Source organism: Pristis pectinata, chromosome 11 (assembly GCF_009764475.1).
Source record: "Pristis pectinata isolate sPriPec2 chromosome 11, sPriPec2.1.pri, whole genome shotgun sequence".
In the NCBI taxonomy this organism is placed as follows: domain Eukaryota; kingdom Metazoa; phylum Chordata; class Chondrichthyes; order Rhinopristiformes; family Pristidae; genus Pristis; species Pristis pectinata.
In genome coordinates, this window is record NC_067415.1 from 25961142 (window position 1) to 25983438 (window position 22297).

The 22297-nt window shown below is 41.1% G+C and overlaps 1 long non-coding RNA gene across 1 annotated transcript; it reads left to right on the plus strand.

Annotated features, from left to right (window-relative positions):
• The first annotated feature begins 134 nt into the window (after positions 1–134).
• Positions 135–20350, plus strand: LOC127575965 (uncharacterized). The gene is made up of 3 exons (XR_007957150.1): positions 135–272; positions 5633–5750; positions 18921–20350. It is a non-coding gene; the product is annotated as an uncharacterized LOC127575965 (long non-coding RNA).
• The last annotated feature ends 1947 nt before the right edge of the window (positions 20351–22297 follow it).

The window sequence follows — 22297 nt, forward strand, 5'->3', positions numbered from 1 at the left end:
CATGTTTGTAACGTCCTCGAACTAGTGGAGGCTTTGAGAGTCGTTTGAGCCTCATTTTCATCTGGGACACTGTATCAGGCCGTTGGGCGACTTTGAGCAGGCACAATGCAACCAGTGAACCCACTGGGAAGAAGGCCAAAACCGGTTAAAAACTTCTAGTTCTTTTCACAGCTTTCTCAATTTGATAATCCAGATAACTTAAATTTCGAGTGAGTACGCCAGAGGCTGAAGAAAAGGCGGCTGGGTCGCTCAGCACTTCCCCAAGATCTTGGGTTTGTACACTGGACGTTTCTCCAAATGCAGACTACTCGCTCTGTCCAACAAGTGACCAAAGTTAACCACGAAAAATTGCATTTACAGCTCCATTCCAGTATTTCTATTTGTAGTTTACGGAATTGATTGATACTTAAATGTTCAGAATGCCAAGCCTTGTTGGAAATTGCCTTGGGAGGTTTGCAATGGGCGGTGTGAAAATCGAAATTGATGTAGAATTGCTTATCCGTTTTGCATTCCTCTGCAATGATAGAAAATGATTGTGAATGAAAGTTTTTGGTGGGGGTGTTATTAGAAATTTTTAAGTAGTTTAGTTTTTCTTTCTGGACTGTTTAACAGCTTTTTGAAAGGTTCTGAAAATTAATATTAACTGGTATGTTGGAAAAACATTTGGCATGGACAAATGTCCAAACATTTGAGCCAGACAAAAAAAGACCACTGAGGAGAATGACAAGGGATATTTTTATATACTTTGTAATAGATTCTCAATGCTTACAGCACTTATCTTTATTTGAGTATGTTAAAGATGTCTGAAATTTTCCTTGAAAACCCATGTAACACTCATTGATGTATGGGAATCCCTGGCCAGTGATTAATCATACTGGAAAAGGAGCTTCCAGGATGGTACTGAAAATCTTGAGGATCTTTGTAAAGAGCAAGGAAAAGTCCATCAAAAATGGCAGAAGTGCTGCACTGCATAAAACTGTGTACTCCACCATCAAGCTCCACTAATAGTAGAGTATGTGACTTCCTTATAGGCCTCAACAGTTACTTCTTAACTGAAAGGGAGTGGAACCAAGTCATGCCCCACCCTGAAGGACTACTAAAGAAGGCAACTTAAATATAAACTGAAAACTTAAAGCAACTATTGTTGGCTAAGATACTAGAAGTTTACGTCTTCTTTTGATTAGTACCATGGGATCTGTTGCCGATACCTGAAACAGTAAACTGACAGAACACAAGTTCATCTCTCCAGAAAAGCAACATTGTCAGAACTGCATTAATCAGCCTCTATTATGTGATGAAGTAATTTGATTGGGTCTTGAATCCACATGCTTTTGAATGAGATGACAGTATTTCCATTAGACCAAGCTGATACTGGTGTTGCAATGCTAACTGAAAATGCCACTATTACCCAAGTAATGGGAATTCTCCATAATGTTATGGTCAGCATTTTTCCCTCAAGTAGCTTCATTAAAGCGGGTGATCTATTCTCTTCTGTGATGCTTTTGGGAACATATTGTGTGCAAATTGACTTCTGTGCTTTCAATACTACAATAATTGACTATTCTAAATAAAGAACTTAATTGGTCTTAAATCATTTTAGCATGTCCTAGGGTCATCGTGGAAAAAGAATTCTATCAAAAAAAATTAAATTTGGCTATATTGTCACCACATTTTACTTACAGTTTCTTTTGTATTTACTTCCTTCACTTGAAACAATCAAATTGTATCAAGATACAATAAGACGAAGAGAGACTGAATGGCACGAGTAATAGTGGTGCCAGCTGAGAGTGTGTTGAAAAATTCTTAACTGTGGCTACCTGGAGTAGATGTAAAATAGAAGATGAATGAAGACAATGGAGAGAGATTAAAAAACTACCGGAATGGTGATATACAGAACACCACACATGTTTGAAATTAAAGCGAATGTTGGAAATACCCAGCAGATCAGGTAGTATTTATAGATCGGAGAAAACAGCATCAGCATTACAGGTTGATGTCCTTCCATCAGAATAAGCTAGTTCTGATACAACAGGAATGGATATTTATCTGAACTGCAATGTTGAGTACTGAAGGCTGTAATGAGCCTAGTTTGGAAGATGAGTTGCTATTCCTTGAACTTACAATGAGCTTTGACAAAACAATGCAAGAGGCCAAAGAGGTAACAGATAACCACAAGCATAGGATCATCCTTGTGAAAAGAAAAAAGGTGTTCTGCAAAGTGGTCACCTAATCTCCGTTTAGTTTGTCCGATGTAGAGGAGACCATATCGTGACAACTGAATGTAGTACAATAAATTGGGAGAAATACAAGTGAATCACTGCTTGATCTGGAAGGAGTCTTTGGTTCTCTCAATAGTGGGAAGGGAAGAAGTAAAAGGCATTGCATCTTCTGTTGTTGCCTAGGAAAGTGCCATGAGAAGGGAGTGAATGTTCGTGGAAGTGGAAGAGCAAACCAGCAGTTGCAGAAGGAATGGTCCCTTCGGAATTCTGAAAGGGAAGTGGAGGGGAAGATGTATCAGGTCATGGCATCACATTGAAGCTGATGGAAGTTACAGAGGATAATCTATTGAATGTGGAGCCTGACGGGATGGTAGGTGATGAGAAGTGGAACCCCATCCTTACTGTGGTTGTGAGGAAAGGTTTTGAAAGCAGAGGTATGGGAAATGTATTGGGGTGGTTGAGAGCTTTGTCAATTATGTAAAGGGGAAACTAAGGAAAGAGGAAGACACTTCAGAAGCACTGATGTGGAAAGTGTCCATCAAGACTGATATGACAAAGCCAGGGCAACTGGAAGAATGGACTGGAGTTATTACAGGAAGTAGAATGAGAGGAGGTTAATCCAGATAGCTGTGGAACTCTGTGCACTTGTATTGAGTATTTGTTGCTCATCTATCCCAAGTTGGAGAAGAAGTTGAGAAAGTGAAGCAAAGAGTCAGAGATGGACAATATGGAAGTGAGAGAAGGGTGAAATTTGGCAGCAAAGATGATGAAAGGTTCAAACCAGAACAGGAAGTTATACCAATGCAGTTATTGCTGTTTCTGGAAACAGGTGTGAGGTAGGTGGCATATATAGGACTGAAACAAGAACTGTTCCAATTATTCCACGTAGAACCAGGCATAGCTTGGTTCTATGCAGGTTCCTGTAGGGACTTACTTGACTTGGAAGAAGTGAGTTGAATTACAGGTGAATTTGTTTAATTTGAGAAGTTCAGACTAGGAGGATGTTGATAGAGGGAAATGGTTGGATCTCTGTCTAGGGGAAAAACAAAGGGCTCTCAAGCCATCCTTGTGTGGGATGAAGGTCTATGCAAATAGAGATCCATGCTGAAAATGGCACCTGGAAACTGGAAATTGATGTTACAGAGAGCATCAGAGGTTTCAGGGATGTAAGTAGGAAAGACACCTGACTTGCTGAGTATTTATAGTGTTTTCAGTATTTATTTATGATTTCCATCATGCATGCTTTTTGGCTTCTAGAAATGTTTTGCATAATGTAAATGTTTGAAAAGCACTGTTAAAGAGGTACCATTTTTGTTTTTCCTTTTTTGCACCATTAGAGCATAGCATTATATTTTGCGCTTACAGGATAAACTGGGAGGTTTACCTTGTGTTTTTAGTATTTTCTTACCTTTACAATGGTGGATCTTGCTTTTGCTTTTTGTATCCTTCTCTACATCTGTCTCTGGCTCCCATTCTATTCTTGGACCTTTGCTTACACCTTATTATATTTAGAGTTTATTTGCATATAACATTCACTTGCCCACCCCATTCTGTACCATTATCAATAATGCAGATATTGAAAACATAGCCAAAGAACATAAGAAAGTGTGGATCAAAAAAAGACCATTTTCCACATCGTCTGCCTCATTCTATATAATCTTTCCTTGGCACCTCCAAAACAACTGGGCAAAGCATCATGACGATTATCTATATCCTTCGTTCCACTATTTATTGATGGAAAGTTGGGTTTCAAAGATGTTCTTCCTCTGTGGAGACTTGTATGAAAAGTTATATTTTTCTACTGTTTGGCACAGTGTCAAAATACAAATTGAGATATTTTTGGAAAGTGCCTCCAGACTGGTTCATACATCAAAATATTGGTTGTAAATTTATTTTTGGTGATTCCATGTTTCTCTCTTCCACCCAAGAACTAGATTGGAATCAGGAACCATGGGATTAGAGGATTCCTCTTGCCTTGCAAGAGCCTCCTGGTATATAGTAGGCACAACCTCCTACATCAGTATAAATGATCATGTGAACTCCACGGGTGCATTGTATTAACCATAAGGATTTTCTGTGTGAAACCACAGACTAACTGATCGTTAAGAGAGTGAATCCCTTTTAGTTCCGGTATAGGTCAGGATTCAGCCAGGGAGCCCTTAATATGACTTGTAGCAATCCACCACCCCCTGCATTACAGGGAATCTTGCAATATCAACAAAGCTGCTTGTTTGCATTATCTGCTGCAGTGTCAACAAAGCCCTTTTAGCTACATTTTCTACTGCTGTCTAATCAAGAAGAGGGAAAATAACTCCTCTCTCTTTGAGTAAAAAGCATCTGTCATGTCACTTATGGGGCAGTTGCTGGTGTCTGCCACAACTACCTAGAAGAAGACAGGTGGAAAGATGTAAAGGAGCAATGTAATCTTTACTGTGACCACAAGCAAAGTAGATCAGGCCAAGCTCTCTGGCTGCATCTCTCTCTCTGGCTGCATCTCTCCCTCAGGCCGCTGGCAGATCCTCATGACCACCTTCTTCATAAACCGCCACTTCCTTTGCTCCATGGTAAGGTGCACATAATACCTGCAATATTTTTGAAGAATAGGCATTTTCCCCTTCTAGAATCTTGGCCTAATCTTCAGGATGTCTCCTCCTCATATCATATTAGCCAATCAGTAAGAATACACCATAATATCCTTTACCACAACAAAACAAGGGCCTCCTGCAGCCCACAATCGTCAATATAAAGTCTTCTCCAAAAGATATTAACCAGTCTGCTTGTACTTAATTATTAACAAACTTGCAACTCATTGAGGATTCTTATAAATAGGTTTGGTGTTGGGGAGAGGAGTTATTACTGCTGGTAAACACTAAGTTTCCCATGTGTGGTTAACATATAAAATTAGCTGAATTATTGTGGCCAATTTGTAGGACAGGCAGCTAATCAGTGCTGTGTAAGAGTTGACGAAAGCATCTTACTCTAGGTAAACAAAGTCCTCTGCTACCAGGCTATGTAAATGGCTGTATAGTAGCTTCCCTAAAATTGTGAGCTTTCAACAAGCAATAGCAATTGGAAGCAAATCAACATCAATGGCACTGATAAAAGTCACAAAATGGAACAGTTTTCTACTGCTTAATCAGTTTTGGTCTTCTCAACATGAAACTGATGTTTTGGAAATGATGCTGATCACAAGATTTATTCCTATTTAAAGCATCTCAGTTACACAAAAATAATTGGGTATGTTTAGTTTAGAAAAGCAGAAGCTGGGGCAATTTGATCACTCTTTATAAAATATTGAAGCATAAGATTATGTTTACATGCTCTAATTATTTCAACTGTATGGTTTAGAGAGGATCAGAAAGTCATGGTTCAATTTTATAAAGGAAGAGCTAAGTTGATTTTTCTTTCCCCAGGGAATATCAACCATCTGAAACAGGTTGCTTGCTTGTGCGTTGAAACTTGATTAACTGTATTGCAGCAAGGAAGAGCTGTACCTTTCTCTTACTGAGCGGAGTTCAGTTAATACAAGAGGTAGGTGCCCTGTAATATAAATCATGATCAGTGCAAAGTCAACAAGTTACAATTTTCAACTGGGGTTAGATTGGAATATTCCAGATTTTTCAAGGTTAGTTTACATATTTCATCTTTCCAAAAAAGTCGTGCAGCTAGTAGAGCTGCTGCCTCACAGCGCTAGTGACCAATATTCAAGCCTGACCTCTGGTGCCGTCTCTGTGAAGTTTGTACATTCTCCCTGTGGGCTTTTCCCAGATGCTCCAGTTTCCCTTCATATTCCTAAAGATGTGGGTTAATGGCCATTGTGAATTGTGTCTGGTGTGCAGGTTAGTGATAACATCTGTGGGGAATGAGAGAAGAATAAAAAAAAAGTGGGAGTAGTGCAGGGATAATGTAAATGAATAGTTGATGGTCCGTGCAGACTCAGTGGACCCCAGAGCCTGGTTTCCTGCTGTATGACTCTATGACTGTGTTACCCTATATAGAATAATAGAAATATACAGCACTGAAGGAGGCCATTCAGGCCATTATGTTTCTGCGGCTCTTTGAGTTAGCCAATTATTTTTACTTCCTTGTTCTGTCTCCTTAGCCCTTCAAATGTTTCTAATGTTTGGTGTCTAATTAACTCTGACTTTTTAACTATTTATATATTTATTATTAGATCTTTGGGTTTTCTTTATGTTGTTCGCTATTACTATTTGAAGTCAGCAGGAGTAAGCCATTCTGCCTTTCAAGTATGCTCTACCGTTCATTAAGATCATGACTGATCTTCTATCCCAATACCTTATTTCTGTTCTAAGCCAATACTCCTTGATACATTTTGTTTCTGGAAATCTATCTATTTTCTTAGAAATATTCAACCACTTGGCCTCCGTTACCTTCTGTGGTATAGAATTCCACAGGTTCTGCACCCTCTGAGTGAATATCTTTCTTTTCATCTCAGTCCTTAATCTCTTACCCTATGCCCTGAGACTGTGACCCTTTGCTCTTGAGCCCCAGCCAGGGGAAGCATCCCCCTGCACTTAGCCTGTCTAGTACTTACAAAATTTTTATGTTTCAATGAGCTCCCGTCTCATTCTTTTAAACTCCAGTGAATATAGGTCTGCCATCCCTGGAATCTGTCTGATGAGCCTTCACTGCACTCCTGTATAGCAAGTATATCCTTTCTTGGGTGTGAAGACCATGTCTTGGTGATCTTATCAAGGCCTTGTATAGTTGTATGGCATCTTTGCTTCTGTACTCGAAACCTCTTGTAATAAAGGTCAACATACATTTGCCTTCTCAACTGCTTGCTGCAACTGCAGATTTGCATTTCAGTGACTCGTGTACAAGGACACCCTGTTCCCTTGATCATCAGCATTTCCCAATCTTTCACCATTTAAATAATAGTCTTCTGTGTTTTTTAAACCAAAATGGATTACTTCATATTTATGTACATTGTACCCTATCTGCCATATATTTGCTCATTCCCTCACTATCTAACTCACCTTGAAGCCTATTTGCATCCTACTTAACTCATTATTTCACCCATTTTTGCATCATTGGCAAACTTAGAGGAACTAAATGCAATATTTCAATCCAAATCGGTGATATATATTGTGAAAAGCCAGGACACAAGCACTGATCAGTACAGTGCTCTGCTAGTCATTGGCTGAAGAAAGACCTTTTTATTCTTAGTCTCTATTTCCTGTTTATCAACTAAGTTTCAATCTATGGCAGTGCATTACTCCCAATTGCAGGTGCTTAAACTTTTCATATGAACCTCTTATGTAGGACTTAATCAAAAGCCTTCTGAAAATTCAAATACACATCCACTAGCTCTTTTATCTTTTTCACCAGTTACATCCTCAAGAAATTCCAGAAGGCTTGTCAAACATATGTTCCCTTTTGTAAATCCATATTGACTTTGTTTAATCCTATTGATATTCTCTAAGTGACTTGTCATTACCTTTTTCATAATAGACACCAGTATTTTCCCTGCTACTGATGTTAGGTTAGCCATTCTGTAGTTTTCTCTTTATTCTCTTTTTTTTATAGTGGTGTTACATTTGCCAACCTCCAATCTACAGGAACTCTTACATAAACTATAGAATTTTCATAGAACCGTACAGCATGGAAACAGGCCATTTGGTCCAAATTGTTCATGCTGATCAGTGGGCACCCTTCTGTATTAACCCCATCGTTCAGCACTTGGCTTATAGCCCTCTATACCTAAGCAATTCAAGTGTTCATCAAGGCACTTCCTAAATGTTTTCAGTGACCCAGCTTCAACTATGGAAGATGATAACCAATACATCTATTATTTCAATGGTTACCTCTTACTATTCTGGGATGCATATTATCAGCCCCTGATGATTTATTGTTTTTCACTGTCATTAATTTCTCCAGTAGTTTTTGTTACTGATACAAATTTCCTTTAATGCTTCCTTCTCATTATTCTGCAGCGTCTCTGATATTGGTGTTCTCTTTCATGAAGGCAAAATCAAATTAATTGTTTAATTGCTCTGACATTTCTTTGTTCCTCTTCATAAATTCTCAAGTTTCTAACTATGAGGGACCTACATTTGTCTTCACTAATCTTTTTCATTTTATATACTTGTAGAACCTATATAGTCCACTTCTGTGTTCCTTACAAGTGTACTTGTATCCCTCTTTTTCCTCTCTTATTCAAACTCTTGGTCCTTTTATGCTGAATTCTAAACTGCTCCCAGAACTCAGGCTCACTGTTTTTTAGAATTACTTTGCATTTGGATTTAATGCTATCCTGAACTTTGTGAGCCAGGAATGAGTCACTTTTCCTTTTGTGTTTTTGCTCCAGAAAAGTATGTATAGCTGCTGTAGTTCTTGTATTTGTTCCATGCAATATTATCCTTACATCTTCCAATTCCAAACAGACCCCTTTCCAAGCCACTGAAATTAGCCGCTCTCCAGTTGCTGACTTTTATAGTTCACATTCTACCTTCTCCTCTCAATGAATAAATTTCGCTCATCATTTACCACATCACTGCATAGAGTAATGTCTTCTGTAGAACTGGATCTTTTTTGACCTATATGTTTAATTCCTTTTCATGGGATTGTAAAATCACATTTACTTTCCTTTGACTGTACTATTCTTATTACATAATCTGGCACAATGATGGCTGGAAAGGATGTCAGTGCATCCTCTAGAAGACATCTGGTTTAATCTATAAAGTCTCTGAATCACCATCCAGGAATTCTATCATTGTCGAAGGTCATTGATATGGGTACGGTGAATTTATGTAGAATTCTTACCACTCTTAGAATTTTCAACATTTGACTGAAATGCAGACCATTGAAGGATTAGTTGTACAAAACATTGGTGAGGCCGCATTTGGAATATTGTGTTCAGTTTTGGTTGCCCTACTATAGGAAAGATGCCATTAAGCCGGAAAGAGTGCTGAGGAGATTTATGAGGATGTTGCCAGGACTCGAGGGACTGAGTTATGGGGAGAGGTTGAGAAGATTGGGACTTTATTTGTTGGAGTGTAGGAGAATGAGATGTGATCTTATAGAAGTGTATAAAATCATGAGGGGCACAGATAGGGTGAATGCGCAGTCTTTTTCATAGGGTTGGGGAATCAAGTACTAGAGGACATAAGTTTAGGGTGAGGGGAACAGACTTAATAGGAACCCGAGGAGCAACTTTTTCACCTAGAGGATGGTCAGTATATGGAATGAACTGCCAGAGGAAGTGGTTGAGGCAGGTACATTAACGTCATTGAAATGGACCTTGGACAGGTACATGGATAGGAAAGTTTTAGAGGGATATGAGCAAGTGGGATTAGCAGAGATGGGATTCTTGGTTGGCATGGACCAGTTGGGCCAAAGGGCCTGTTTCCGTGCTGTATGACTCTGACTTCTAAGAACTTGGTCTGAAAAATGTAAAGGGACTAAAGGAATGATTGTGGGGCTGAAGGGGTGGTATTGGCCTACAGTCAGGAGAAAGAGAGTCAGCAGTCAGATGGAAATTGGCAGAGACTAAGAGCTCACAGGCCAGAGGGAGTACAGCAAAGATTCACCAGATTGGTTCCAGGGATGGTGGGTTTGCCACATGAGGAAAGATTGAGTAAAGTACGGCTGTATCCTCTGAGATTTAGAATAAAAAGGAAATCTCAGAAGAATGAAAGGAGACCTCATCACAACATACAAAGTCTGCAGGGAAGATTTTTCCACTGGCTGAGGAGGTCAGAACTGGGATCATAGTTTCAGAATAAAGCACAAGCCTTTTAGAACTGAGGTGAGAAATTTCTTCACTCAGAGTTGTGGTGAACCTTTGGAATTCTATACCCCAGATTGCTATGGAGGCAAAGACATTGTGTTCATTCAAACATGGAATCAAGGGTTATGGAGGTGGTGTTGGAAAATGGTGCCAAGATAGAAGATCAGCTGTGATTTTAATAAATGGCAGAGCAGGCTTGAGAGGCTGGATGGTCTACTCTTGCTCCTATTTCTTATGTTGTAAAACTAAAAATTGTGGTTTGGCAGAGTTGTGGGTGATTGTGGCAAACAATTTGCTTGAGGATTTGCAGACTGCTTTATATGGCTGCCTCCATCCCCGTTTTGCTGCTATATTCTGGGAAACCCAGCTGTCAGCATTAAATTTGTACAGTGGAAAGCCGATTCTCAAGAATAAAACACACAACAGTACAGAATCCGCTTCCTGGTTGTACCTAGTTGCTTGGGGTTATGATTTTCAGGATTGATGTCCCTCTGACCATCTCCAACCCGGGGTGGTGCAAAGAGGTTAAAATTCTTGCAATGTGTTTTGGCAATGCCCAGTTGTTGACCTTGCTTTTTTCAAGCCATCAGTGTTCCATCCAATGAATTTCTCCATTGTTGGACGACATCAGTTGTAAGTTTTTGAATTGTCATTGATTGTGAGATTTATGAAAGGAGATTTAGGTACAGGTATGATACAAATGTTGGTGGAGCTCTCTGTCTTTCCAATTAGTGAAAATGTAATCTTCCAAAATATCTTCCTTTTTCTGAAATCCTGCAAAATTTGTTAACATCCAAGACTTTTTCCAGGTCTGGTTAAGACATTGGCTTTTCCTAGTTCTTCATGAGTAAAATAGATCTGTGGTAATGTCAAGCACATATTTTGACATCAATATAATGGAAATATTTAAATCTATTAAGGTGTGACCTTGCCATAAACCTTTCCACAGTAATACCTGCTGGAGTTTGCATACTTGCCTTTCAGTTTTCTTTATGGAGCTTCTTGCATAGGGTGCATGATTAATAAGTTTTCTTTTACTGCTCTTGGCCCTCGTTTTATATTTATATCTATTGAATTTATCTATTCTTGCTTGTTCTACAGCTTCAAATGCTGTGTCTTTTCTATGAGTAACAAAAAGTTTTAGGATTGGGTTTCCTTTCTCTTATGTTTTGAGGCAATTGTTTTTAGTGCCGTTTCAACAATCTGATTTATTGAGATTGCATTTTTCTGATTTTTTTTAACTCTTATTACAAGGTTCTGTAAACTTGTTGAAGACTTTGATAAATCAGTTTTTCACTTTTACTGTTATTCAATTTACTCTAGCTCTAAAAGAACAACAAAATATTGTGGAAGCAGGAAATTACAATCAAAAATGCAAAGTTCTGGAAAACATACCGTTAGTTGGTCAGTGTAAGCAGAGAGAGGAATAGAGTTAACTTTGCAGGTTGGTTACCACTTCTTCAAGCATAACCTTGACCCAAAAAGCAGCCTGACCAGTGTCTGAGACAGAACCAGACTATCTGAAACCTTGGCATTCTTCTGACCAGAATTGAGATCCCAACCTCCGTTGTTCCCATCACCAAGAGCACGTAATCCTATTCATATAACATTGTCCATCTCCACCCTATCTCATGCATCTGTTGCTGGGCCCTGTGAGCCACTTTGTATCTAGGCATGACCAAGCTCCTATCATGGATCTTCTGTAAGTGAATAAACATGGAAGATAGGAGCAGGAATAGGCCGTTCAGCCTTTTGGATCTGCTGCACTTTTCAGTTTGATTGTGGCTGATCATCCACTGCTTTCTCCCCATATCTCTTGATCCCTTTGACATTAAAAAAGTATAGCTACTTTCTTCCTGGTGACTTTAATGACTTAGCCTCCACTGTCTTGTATGGTAGAGAATTCTACAGGTTCACCAACCTTTGGGTCAAGTAATTTCTCCTGAGTTTGGTTCTAACTGCTATATACAATATTCTGAGGTTGTGATCCCTGGTTTTGGATGCTTCAGCCACTGAGACATTCTATATGTACCCAGTCTGTATGGTCCTGTTTGAATTTTATGGCTTTGAGATTCCCCCCCTCATTGACCTATACTTAAATAAATATAGGTCTAACTGACCCAATTTTTGTTAAACTTGAACTCATCTAAAAATCTGCTGTCTGTATTCTAATGGACATCGAGTCCTGTTCACTGATTGCTTCAGTGCTTAAGTTGGTAAATTGGTTTATTATTGTCATATGTACCAAGGTATTTTTAGTGTAAAGGGGATAGATGGGACAGAGTTTGTTAGGTGTGTCCAGGAAGGATTCCTGACACAGTATGTGGACAGGCTGACGAGAGGAGAGGCCATTCTAGGCCTGGTACTGGGCAATGAGCCTGATCAGGTTTCAGATCTCTCGGTGGGAGAACATTTTGGAGATATTGACCACAACTCCTTTACCTTTACCATAGCCTTGGTGAGGGATAGGAGCAGATTATATGGGAAAGTATTTAAGTAGGAGAGGGGGAATTATGATGCTATTAGGCAGGAACTTGGGAGCATAAATTGGGAACGGAGGTTCTTGGGGAAGTGCACAGCAGAATTGTGGAGGTTGTTTAGGGAGTGCTTGCATGGGGTTCTGGATAGGTTTGTCCCATTGAGGCAGGGTGAGGATGGTCAAGTGAAGGAACCGTGGTTGACAAGAGATGTAGAATATCTTGTCAAGAGGAAGAAAGAAGCTTATCTGAGGATTAGAAAGCATGGATCAGACAGGGCTCTGGAGAGTTACAAGGTAGCCAGGAAGGAGCTTAAGAATGGACTTAGGAGAGCTAGTAAGATAAGATATCTTTATTAGTCACATGTACATCAAAACACACAGTGAAATGCATCTTTTGCTAGTGTTCTGGAGGCAGCCCGCAAGTGTCGCCATGCTTCTGGCACCAACATAGCATGCCCACAACTTCCTAACCTGTACATCTTTGGAATGTGGGAGGAAACCGGAGCACCTATGCATACACGGGGAGAACGTACAAACTCCTTACAGACAGTGGCCGGAATTGAACCCGGGTCGCTGGTGTTATACTAACTGCTACACTACCATGCCTGCCCATAGGGCGCATGAGAAGTCCTTGGCGAGTAGGATCAAGGAAAACCCCAAGGTGTTCTACACGTATGTGAAGAATAGGAGGATGACCAGAGTGAGGGTAGGAACAATCAGGGATAAAAGAGGAAACGTGCCTGGAGTCACAAGAGGTAGTGGAGGTCCTTAATGAATATTTTGCTTCAGTATTCGCCAGAGAGAGAGAGACCTTGACGTTTGTGAGGATGGCATGCGACAGGCTGATACGCGAGGGCATGTTGATGTGAGGAAAGAGGATGTGCTGGAACTTTTGAAAAACTTTAGGATAGATAAGTCACTGTGGCCGGATGGGATATATCCAAGGTTATTACAGGAAGCTAGGGAAAAGATTGCTGCGCCTTTGGCCATGATCTTTGTGTCCTCACTGGCCCAGGAGTAGTGCCAGATGATTGGAGGGTGGCAAATGTTGTTCCTTTGTTTAAGAAAGGGAGTAGGGATAACCCTGGGAATTACAGACCAGTGAGTCTTACTTCAGTAGTTGGCAAATTACTGGAGAAGATTCTTAGAGACAGGATTTATGGGCATTTGGGGAAGCATAGGCTGATTAGGGACAGTCAGCATGACTTTGTGAGGGGCAGGTCATGCTTCATGAGCCTGATTGAATTATTTGAGGATATGACAAAGCACATTGATGAAGGTAGAGCAATGGATGTGGTTTTAGTAAGGCGTTTGATAAGGTTCCTCATGGAAGACTCATTCAGAAAGTCAGGAGATATGGGATCCAGGGAAACTTGGCTGTGTGGATTCAGAATTGGCTCGCCCATAGAAGACAGAGGGTGGTGGTAGATGGGGTGTATTCTGTCTGGAAGTCGGTGACCAGTGGTGTTCTGCAGGGATCTGTTCTGGGACCCCTGCTGTTTGTGATTTTTATAAATGACTTGGATAAGGATGTGAAAGGGTGGGTTAGTAAATTTGCTGATGATACAAAGATATCTGTCTTCTATGAGCGAGCCAATTCTGAATCCACACAGCCAAATTTCTCTGGAGCCTATATCTCCTGACTTTCTGAATGATGTTGTGGATAGTGTAGAAGGTTGCTGTAGATTACAACAGGATATTAATAGAATGCAGAGTTGGGCTGAGAAGTGGCACATGGAGTTCAACCCGGAAAAGTGTGAAGTGATACACTCCGGGAGATCAAATTTGAAGGCAGAATACAAGGTTAATGGCAGGACTCTTGGCAGTGTGGAGGAACAGAGGGATCTTGGGGTCCACGTCCATAGATCCCTCAAGGTTACCGCACAGGTTGATAGGGTTGTTAAGAAGGCGTATGGAGTGTTGGCTTTCATTAATTGGGGTATTGAGTTCAAGAGCTGCGAGGTAATGTTGCAGCTCTATAGAACTCTGGTTAGACCACACTTGGTGTATTGTGTTCAGTTCTGGTCGCCTCATTATAGGAAGGATGTGGAAGCTTTAGAGAGGGTGCAGAGGAGATTTACCAGGATTCTGCCTGGATTGGAGATCATGTCTTACGAGGATAGGTTGAGTGGGCTAGGGCTTTTCTCTTTGGAGAGAAGGAGGATGATAGGTGTCTTGATAAAGCTGTACAAGATGATAAGAGATAATAGATCGAGTGGACAGTCAGAGACTTTTCTCAGGGTGACAGTGGCTAATGTGAGGGGGCATAATTTTAAGGTGATTGGAGGAAGATATAAGGGGGACGTCAGGGGTAAGTTTTTTACATAGAGAATGATGGGTGCGTGGGACGCACTGCCGGCAGAGGTTCTGGGGGCAGATACATTAGGGACATCCAAGAGACTCTTAGATAGACACATGAATGATAGAGAAATGGAGGGCTATGTAGGAGGGAAGAGTTAGGTAGATCTTAGAGCAGAATAAAATGTCGGCACAACATTGTGGGCTGAAGGGCCTGTACTGTGCCATTATGTTTTATGTACGGTGAAAAAATTGTCTTGCATACCATTCACATAGAACAATTAATTACAACAGTGCATTGAGGTAGTACAAAATAAAACAATAACAAAGTGCAGAATAAAGTGTTACAATTACAGAGAAAGTGCAGTGCAGCTAGACGATAAGGTGCAAGGTCATAATGAGGTAGAATGTGAGGTCAAGAGTCCATCTTATCGTATTAGGGAATTGTTTAATAGTCTTATAACAGCGGGATAGAAGCTGTCCTTGAGCCTGGTGGTACATGCTTTCAGGCTTTTGTATCTTCTGTCCGATGGAAGGGGTAGAAGAGAGAATGTCCAGGGTCGGTGTTGATTATGCTGGCTGCCTTACTGAGGCAGGAAGATGCATAGAGTCTATGGAGGGGAGGCTGTTTTCCATGATCTGCCAAGCTGCGTCCACAACTCTCTGCAGTTTTTTGTGGTCCCGGGCGGAGCAGTTGCCATACCAAGCCATGATGCATCCAGTTAAGATGTTTTCCATAGTGCATTGATTTAAAAATTGGTGAATGTCAAAGGGGACATGCCAAGTTTCTTTAACCTCCTGAGGGAGTAGAGGTGCTAGTGAGCTTTCTTGGCCATGGCGTCTACCAGGTTGGACCAGGACAGGTTATTGGTGATGTTCACTCCTAGGTACTTAAAGTTCTCAATCCTCTCGACCTCAGCACTGGTTATGTAAGCAGAAGCAAGTGCACTGCCCTCCTTCAGAAGTCAATAACCAGCTCTTTTGTTTTACTGACATTGAGGGAAAGGTTGTTACCATGACACCATGTCATTAGGCTATCTCCTTCCTGTACTGCGACTCATCGTTATTTGAGATACGGCCCACTCAGTGGTATCATCTGCAAGCTTGTAGCAGAATCTGGCCACGCAGTTGTGAGTGTATAGCAAGTAGAGTAGGGGGCTGAGGATGCTGCCTTGTGGGACACCAGTGTTGAGAATAATTGTGACAGAGGTATTGCTGCCTATCCTTACTGATTGCGGTCTGTTGGTCAGGAAGTCAAGGATTCATTTGCAAAGGGAGGTTTTGAGTTCGAGGTCTAGAAGTTTGGAGATGAGTTTGCCTGAAATTATTTTATTGAAGGCGGAGCTATAGTCAATTAAAGATAGTCCAATGTAGGTGTCTTTAATGTCTAGATGTTCCAGAGATGAGTGTAGGGCCAGGGGGATGGCGTCCACATAAACCTGTTTCAACGGTAGGCGAATTGCAGTGGGTCAAGGTTGTCTGGGAGGCTAGAGTTAATGTGTGCCATTAGCAACCATTGAAGCACTTCATGATGGTGGATGTCAGAGCCACTGGACGGTAGTCATTAAGGCACGTTACCTTGTTTTTCTTAGGTACGAGGATGATAGTGGTCTTCTTATAGCAGGTTGGAACCTCAGATTGAAGCAGGGAGAGGTTAAAAATGTCTGCAAATACCCCCGACCAGCTGATCTGTGCAGGATCTAAGAACACAGCCAGGGATACCATCCAGGCCAAATGCTTTCCATGGATTCACTTTCTGGAAGGCTGATCTTGCGTCCGCAACGGTGACTGTGGGTTCAGGTGCATTGGAGCCTGTCGGAGTGGGTGGTGACAATGCACTCCCTATCTGTTCAAAACATGCATAGAATGCATTAAGCTCATCGGGAAGGGATGTGCTGTTGTCGGCGATGCTGCCCGACTTCGTTTTGCAGCCTGTTATAGCATGTAAGCCCTGCCACAACTGACGGCTGGTCTGGGACTCGATCTTGGACTGGTATTGTCTCTTGGCATCCCTGATAGCTTTACGGAGGTCACATCTCAATTTCTTGTATAGGTCAGGGTCACCTGATTTGAACGCTGCAGTCTAAGGCTTCATTAGAGAGTGAATCTCCTGGTTCATCCATGGTTTTCAGTTTGGGAACACCCAGATTGTCCTGATGTTCAAGCTTATTGATCTACATTGGTTGTCATTATTATCAAATCTCTTAATAACTTTGCTGCTCCCTATTTCTGTAAAGTCCCACAATCATCCAAGATCTCTGCACTCATTCAGTTCTGGCATCCTGCATATCCAGGATATTAAACATGCCCCATTAGCATTTGTGCTTTTACCTCCCTCAATTCTAATCTCCAGAATTGCCTCCATAAACCTCTCTGCATCTTTCTTAATTCTTATCATTTAGTTATTTTGGTCACCTGTGGTCATAGTAAGTTTGCAGAATACTATCAAGTTTAGCTTTAGAATGCTTTGTTGTATTTTACTACATTAAAGATGCTATTAACTTGCAGTTTTTTTCCAAAATGTTCTGTTTTTATTCCAGCCTAAATCTGTGTTTAGCTATTACTTTATAATGGCTATCAAGTAATAACTAACGTTTGCTGTAATAAATCCGTGGTTTAAATGTGGTATAATCTTCAATGTCCCTGATGTTATCTATGATTTATTTCATACTAACACATAATGTACATGGGATTTCTTTGGAGCAGTATTTCCAACATTTTCCTCATTTTTTGTGCAAAGTTTTTATTTATAGGATAGAGGCTTCATTCCGTTTTTTCCATTTCTGTTGTCATTGTGAAATGTGTGGCAAACACAGCCTTGAACTTGTATCAGCTCCTGCAATCAGGAAGTTGTAGGGTGGTATGAAATCTGTTACATTGTAAAACTTTGGTACCCAGTTTGAACTTGTTGGACCTATGTGTGGATTCATTCTACATCTTATGGGGATGGTATTTTCACTGTGGTGTTCAGTGGAGAATTCCAGGATATTCACCCAGCAACAATTAAAGAACGCTGCACAGTGAGGATGAAGATTTGTCACAGGACCTATCACCAAGGATACATCAATACATCAAAAGGTCATTGCCTTTTCATTTTTGCTGCCTGTCCTCTAGAGTACTTCCAGCATTTTATAATTCTATTTCAGATTTCTAGTGTCCACAGCAGTTTTGTTTTAATATTTTATTAGTAGGGCTTGTAATAAGATGGTGTGTTGTCTTGTAATTGGCACAGAGGAGGAGGCTGAGAGTGGACTTGATTGAGGTATACAAAATTATATGGGGCTAGATAGGGTGGATAGTAAGAGACCCCATAGTAGATGTATATAAAATAAGAGGATGTAGGTTTAAGGTGATAGGTAGAAGGATTTTAAGGTAGATTTTTTTTTCAGTCAAAGGGTGTTTGCAATCTGGAATACCCTGCCCGAGGGTGTGGTAGAAACAGACCCTTGGCAGCTGAATCACCAAGGCTTAGAAGACTAAAGGACAAATGACAGAAAATGGGATTAGTATGGATAGGTACTTGATGGTCAGCATGAGCACGGTGGGTCAAATGGCCTTTTTTCTGTGCTGTATGACCACCTGACCTTGACTTTATGGTTAAGTACCTTTGAAGACAAGCAGAGAATGGTGGCAGCAACTTTTGAGAGCCTTTGCCAGAGCGCAGCGTCTTCCCCAAGCTGTGCTTGGCTGGACTGAGATCTTGAAGCCAGTGATGGCACAGTGGCTGGTGGCTGTTGTGCATCAAGAATGCTAGAGGATCAGCAACAATTATAAGTTACAGTCTGTATTTCAAGACAGACATTCCATAATGGCACACAGGATGGAAGAGTCCAGTGAACATTTATGGAGTGATAACACATGGATTTTTAACCATACAATTTTCCATTGAGAGTCTGGCTGCTTCTTTGGAAATTGCACCAGGCCCATAAATGCAAACCTTAGATCCTGTAGTCAAAGATATTTTAACTGGGTTACATATGACGGTAGATAAGTTCGAAGTGGGCTTCCGAGATATTTGTGACCTCTGAGTTGCTTTTCCACAGAGAGCAAGACTGATGGGCTACATCTGGGGTTGGGAGACTGACAATATTGGAGGAGAAAGAGTGTTGACCTCTCAGACCATATGTACACCTCTCCTGCTAACAACCCTCATTCTATCTCATCTTCCTAGGCCTAGCCTGGCGCTGCACAACTGAAACAAGTGCAGTTTGTATAACACCTTTATTGAAGTAAAACATCTCAAGGCATTTAACAAGACTATCATCAAAGAAAACAATAAGCTGCTCAAGGGAGTTATTTGGCAAAGTAACCAAATACTTGACCAAGTGTTCATTGGATAGTCACATCTAGAGTAATCATTCCCTCAGTACTAGTAACCAAGGTTCAAAGCCCGGGCCTCTGTACCTCCCTTGCAACTGGATCCTTGACTTCCTTATCGGGAGACCACAGTAAGTGCGGATCGGCAATAACATCTCCTCCTCGCTGACTATCAACACAAGCCCACCCCAAGGATGCATTCTTAGCCCACTGCTCTACTCGCTCTACACTCATGACTGTGTAGCTGAACGCAGCTCAAGCACCATCTATAAATTTGTCGATGACACTATTGTTATTGGTAGAATCTCAGATAGTGATGAGGAGGCTTACAGGAGTGAGATAGATCGGCTGGTTGAGTAGTAGTGCAACAACAACCTTGCACTCAGCGCCAGCAAGATCAAAGAATTGATTGTGGACTTCAGGAGGGGGAAGTCAGGAGAACACACATTAGTCATCATTGAGGAGTCAGCGGTGGAAAGGGTGGGCGGCTTCAAGTTCCTGGGCATCAACATCTCAGAGGATCAATCCTGGGCCCAACACATTGATGCAGTCACGAAGAAGGCACATCAGCAGCTCTACTTCGTTAGGAGTTTGATGAGATTTGGTACATCACCAAAGACTCTTACAAATTTCTATAGTACAGTGGAGAACATTCTGACTGATTGCATCACTGCCTGCTATGGAGCCTCCAATGCACAGGATTGCAAGAGGCTGCAGAGGGCTGTGGACTCACCCAGCTCCATCACAGGCACAACCTTCCCCACCATCAAGGACATCATCAAGAGGTGGTGCCTCAAGAAAGTGGCATCCATCAGTAAGGACCCTCACCATCCAGGCCACGCCCTCTTCTCATTACTGCCATCAGGGAGGAGGTACAGGAGCCTGAAGCCCCAAACTCAACGATTCAGGAACAGTCCATGAACCCGTGAACACTACCTCGTTATTCCTTTTATTTTGCACTATTTGTTTATTTTTGTAATTTATAGATTTTTATGTCTTTGCACTGTACTGCTGCTGCATAACAAATTTCACGTCATATGTCACTGATAATAAATTTGATTCTGATCATCAAAGTTATGAGTGAGAGTTTCAGCAGCAAATGAACTGAGAGAGGGGTAAAGTCAGATGGTGTTACACAGGTGGAAAAATAAGTTCTTGTTGCAGCTCAGTCAGTCAATGGCAGGGTCCTCAAGGACTCCAACATGCAGAAGTTGTCAGGTTTCAGTGCTCTTAAAGAAAAAGAGTGGGAAATAAAGAAACATGCCAATACTATTTCCATGAGGCCACCACCATGTAGAAATTCCAAAAATGCTAAAAGAAAGGCTTTATAGCTCATCAGACATAAACACATGGATGTATTTTCATACTTTAAAATATTTTTGGTATTTTTAAATTATCTGGCATTGAGAAATGTGAATTTCTCAATTGCCTCATTTTTGAACAGAGTACTTTATCTATAATATTTTTCATTTGTTTAGTGCTAATAGTGGAAATTGACACCAACTGGTGGATATGGAACTCTTGGATGAGTAAAGAAGTGCTTACGGAGGGTTGCGCAGGGATTCTATTGTTACATGTTCAGCGTGAGACACTACCTGAACCTTAAAACTACCATTTTAGTTTTGTGTTGTGCACCACATTTTCTTGATGATTGTTACCTTCAGGAGATGTTTTAAATGGATTCTTCCTCATGGCCTTTTTGTTCTACTGCGGATTTACCCCGTACAGAACACAGCAGACTGTGATTAACCTCAAAATTCTCACTGGGGAGCACAAAAGGTTTGTAAGGGATACCTTTTTCTACCAAGCTGCCATTCTTTTGGGTTTGCTCCAGTTTGGAATGTTTTAGGAATGTTGGATTATCCAATTATGAAAGGATCATGGTATCTTCTAGGGAACCTGCATAAACCCTGAAACATGGGTGGTGATGAGGCGGCGTACAGGAGTGAGATAGAACATCTGATTGAGTAAGAGGTTATTATTGCAGCACCACTCCATGTCAGCAAAACCAAGGAACTAATCATTGACTTCAGAAGGGGGAAGTCAGGAGACCATTGGTGGGTCAAAGGTGGAGAGAGTGAGCAGCTTCAAATTCCTTTGTGTTAAAATCTCAGATGACCTATCTTGGGCCCAGTACACAGACACAATCACAATGAAGGCACACCAGTGCCTCTACCTTTTTTAGAAGCATAAGGAGATTTGGCATGTCACCAAATACTCTAGCAAACTTCTATGGATGCACTGTTGAAAGTATGTGAACTGGTTGCCTGATATGCACAGGAATGCAAGAAGCTGCAGAGAGTAGTGAACACAACCCAGTCCATTATGGGCACAGCCTTCCCTGCTGTTGAAAGCATCGACGTGAGGCGCTACCTCAAGAAGGCAGCATCTATCATCAAGGATCCCCATCATCCGAGTCTTGCCTTCTTCTCACTGCTACCGTTGGGCAGAAGATACAGAAACCTGAAGTCCCACACCACTGGGCTCAGGAACAGCTAGTTTCCTACAACCATCAGGTTCTTGAACTGACCTGCACAACCCTAACACTACCTCAGCAATGGAACACTACAGACATCTCTTGACCTACCATGGACTTTTCTCTGAATGTTTTATTTTGCACTAATGTCCTGTGTTGCAGTCTTTTTTTCAACTGCCTTGTATAATTTATGTACAACTTATGTTCTGTGTGTTGTCTGAATCTACATGCTTGTGATGCTGCTGCAAGCATGTTTTTCATTGTATCTATACCTCATCATACTTGTGTATGAGAATAAGCTTGGTTTGTCTTAACCTGACGTGTGGTTGCTCACCAGTTATACCTTGATAAAATAAAATGTCTTAGAGTTGACAAATTCTCTTGGTTGTTCGGGGAGTGTGTAGAATTTCATGTGTATAATTTATGACACCTGGACCCAAGAGAGGTAAGCCTGAAATGCAAATCCAGTATATGCTTTTTTGGTTACTGTCATCACAGGACAAATTTTTATATATCTTCCAGTCATGGCAAATAATCAGACCATCAGCTAACTTATTCTTTAATGAAGAGACAACTGCTTTTCTTCTCCATCTTTCTGCTAACAACCTGCTAGGAACTGGAGGCAAAGAAGTTGTTTGCAGTGGTAACGGTGCTTGGCCAAAATGAACAATGGGTAATATGTTATCCTGCAGGAGCCTTCAGAGGTTTGTGATCACATGATGTGGCCATTTCAGCCTAATGGAAACACTGCTCCT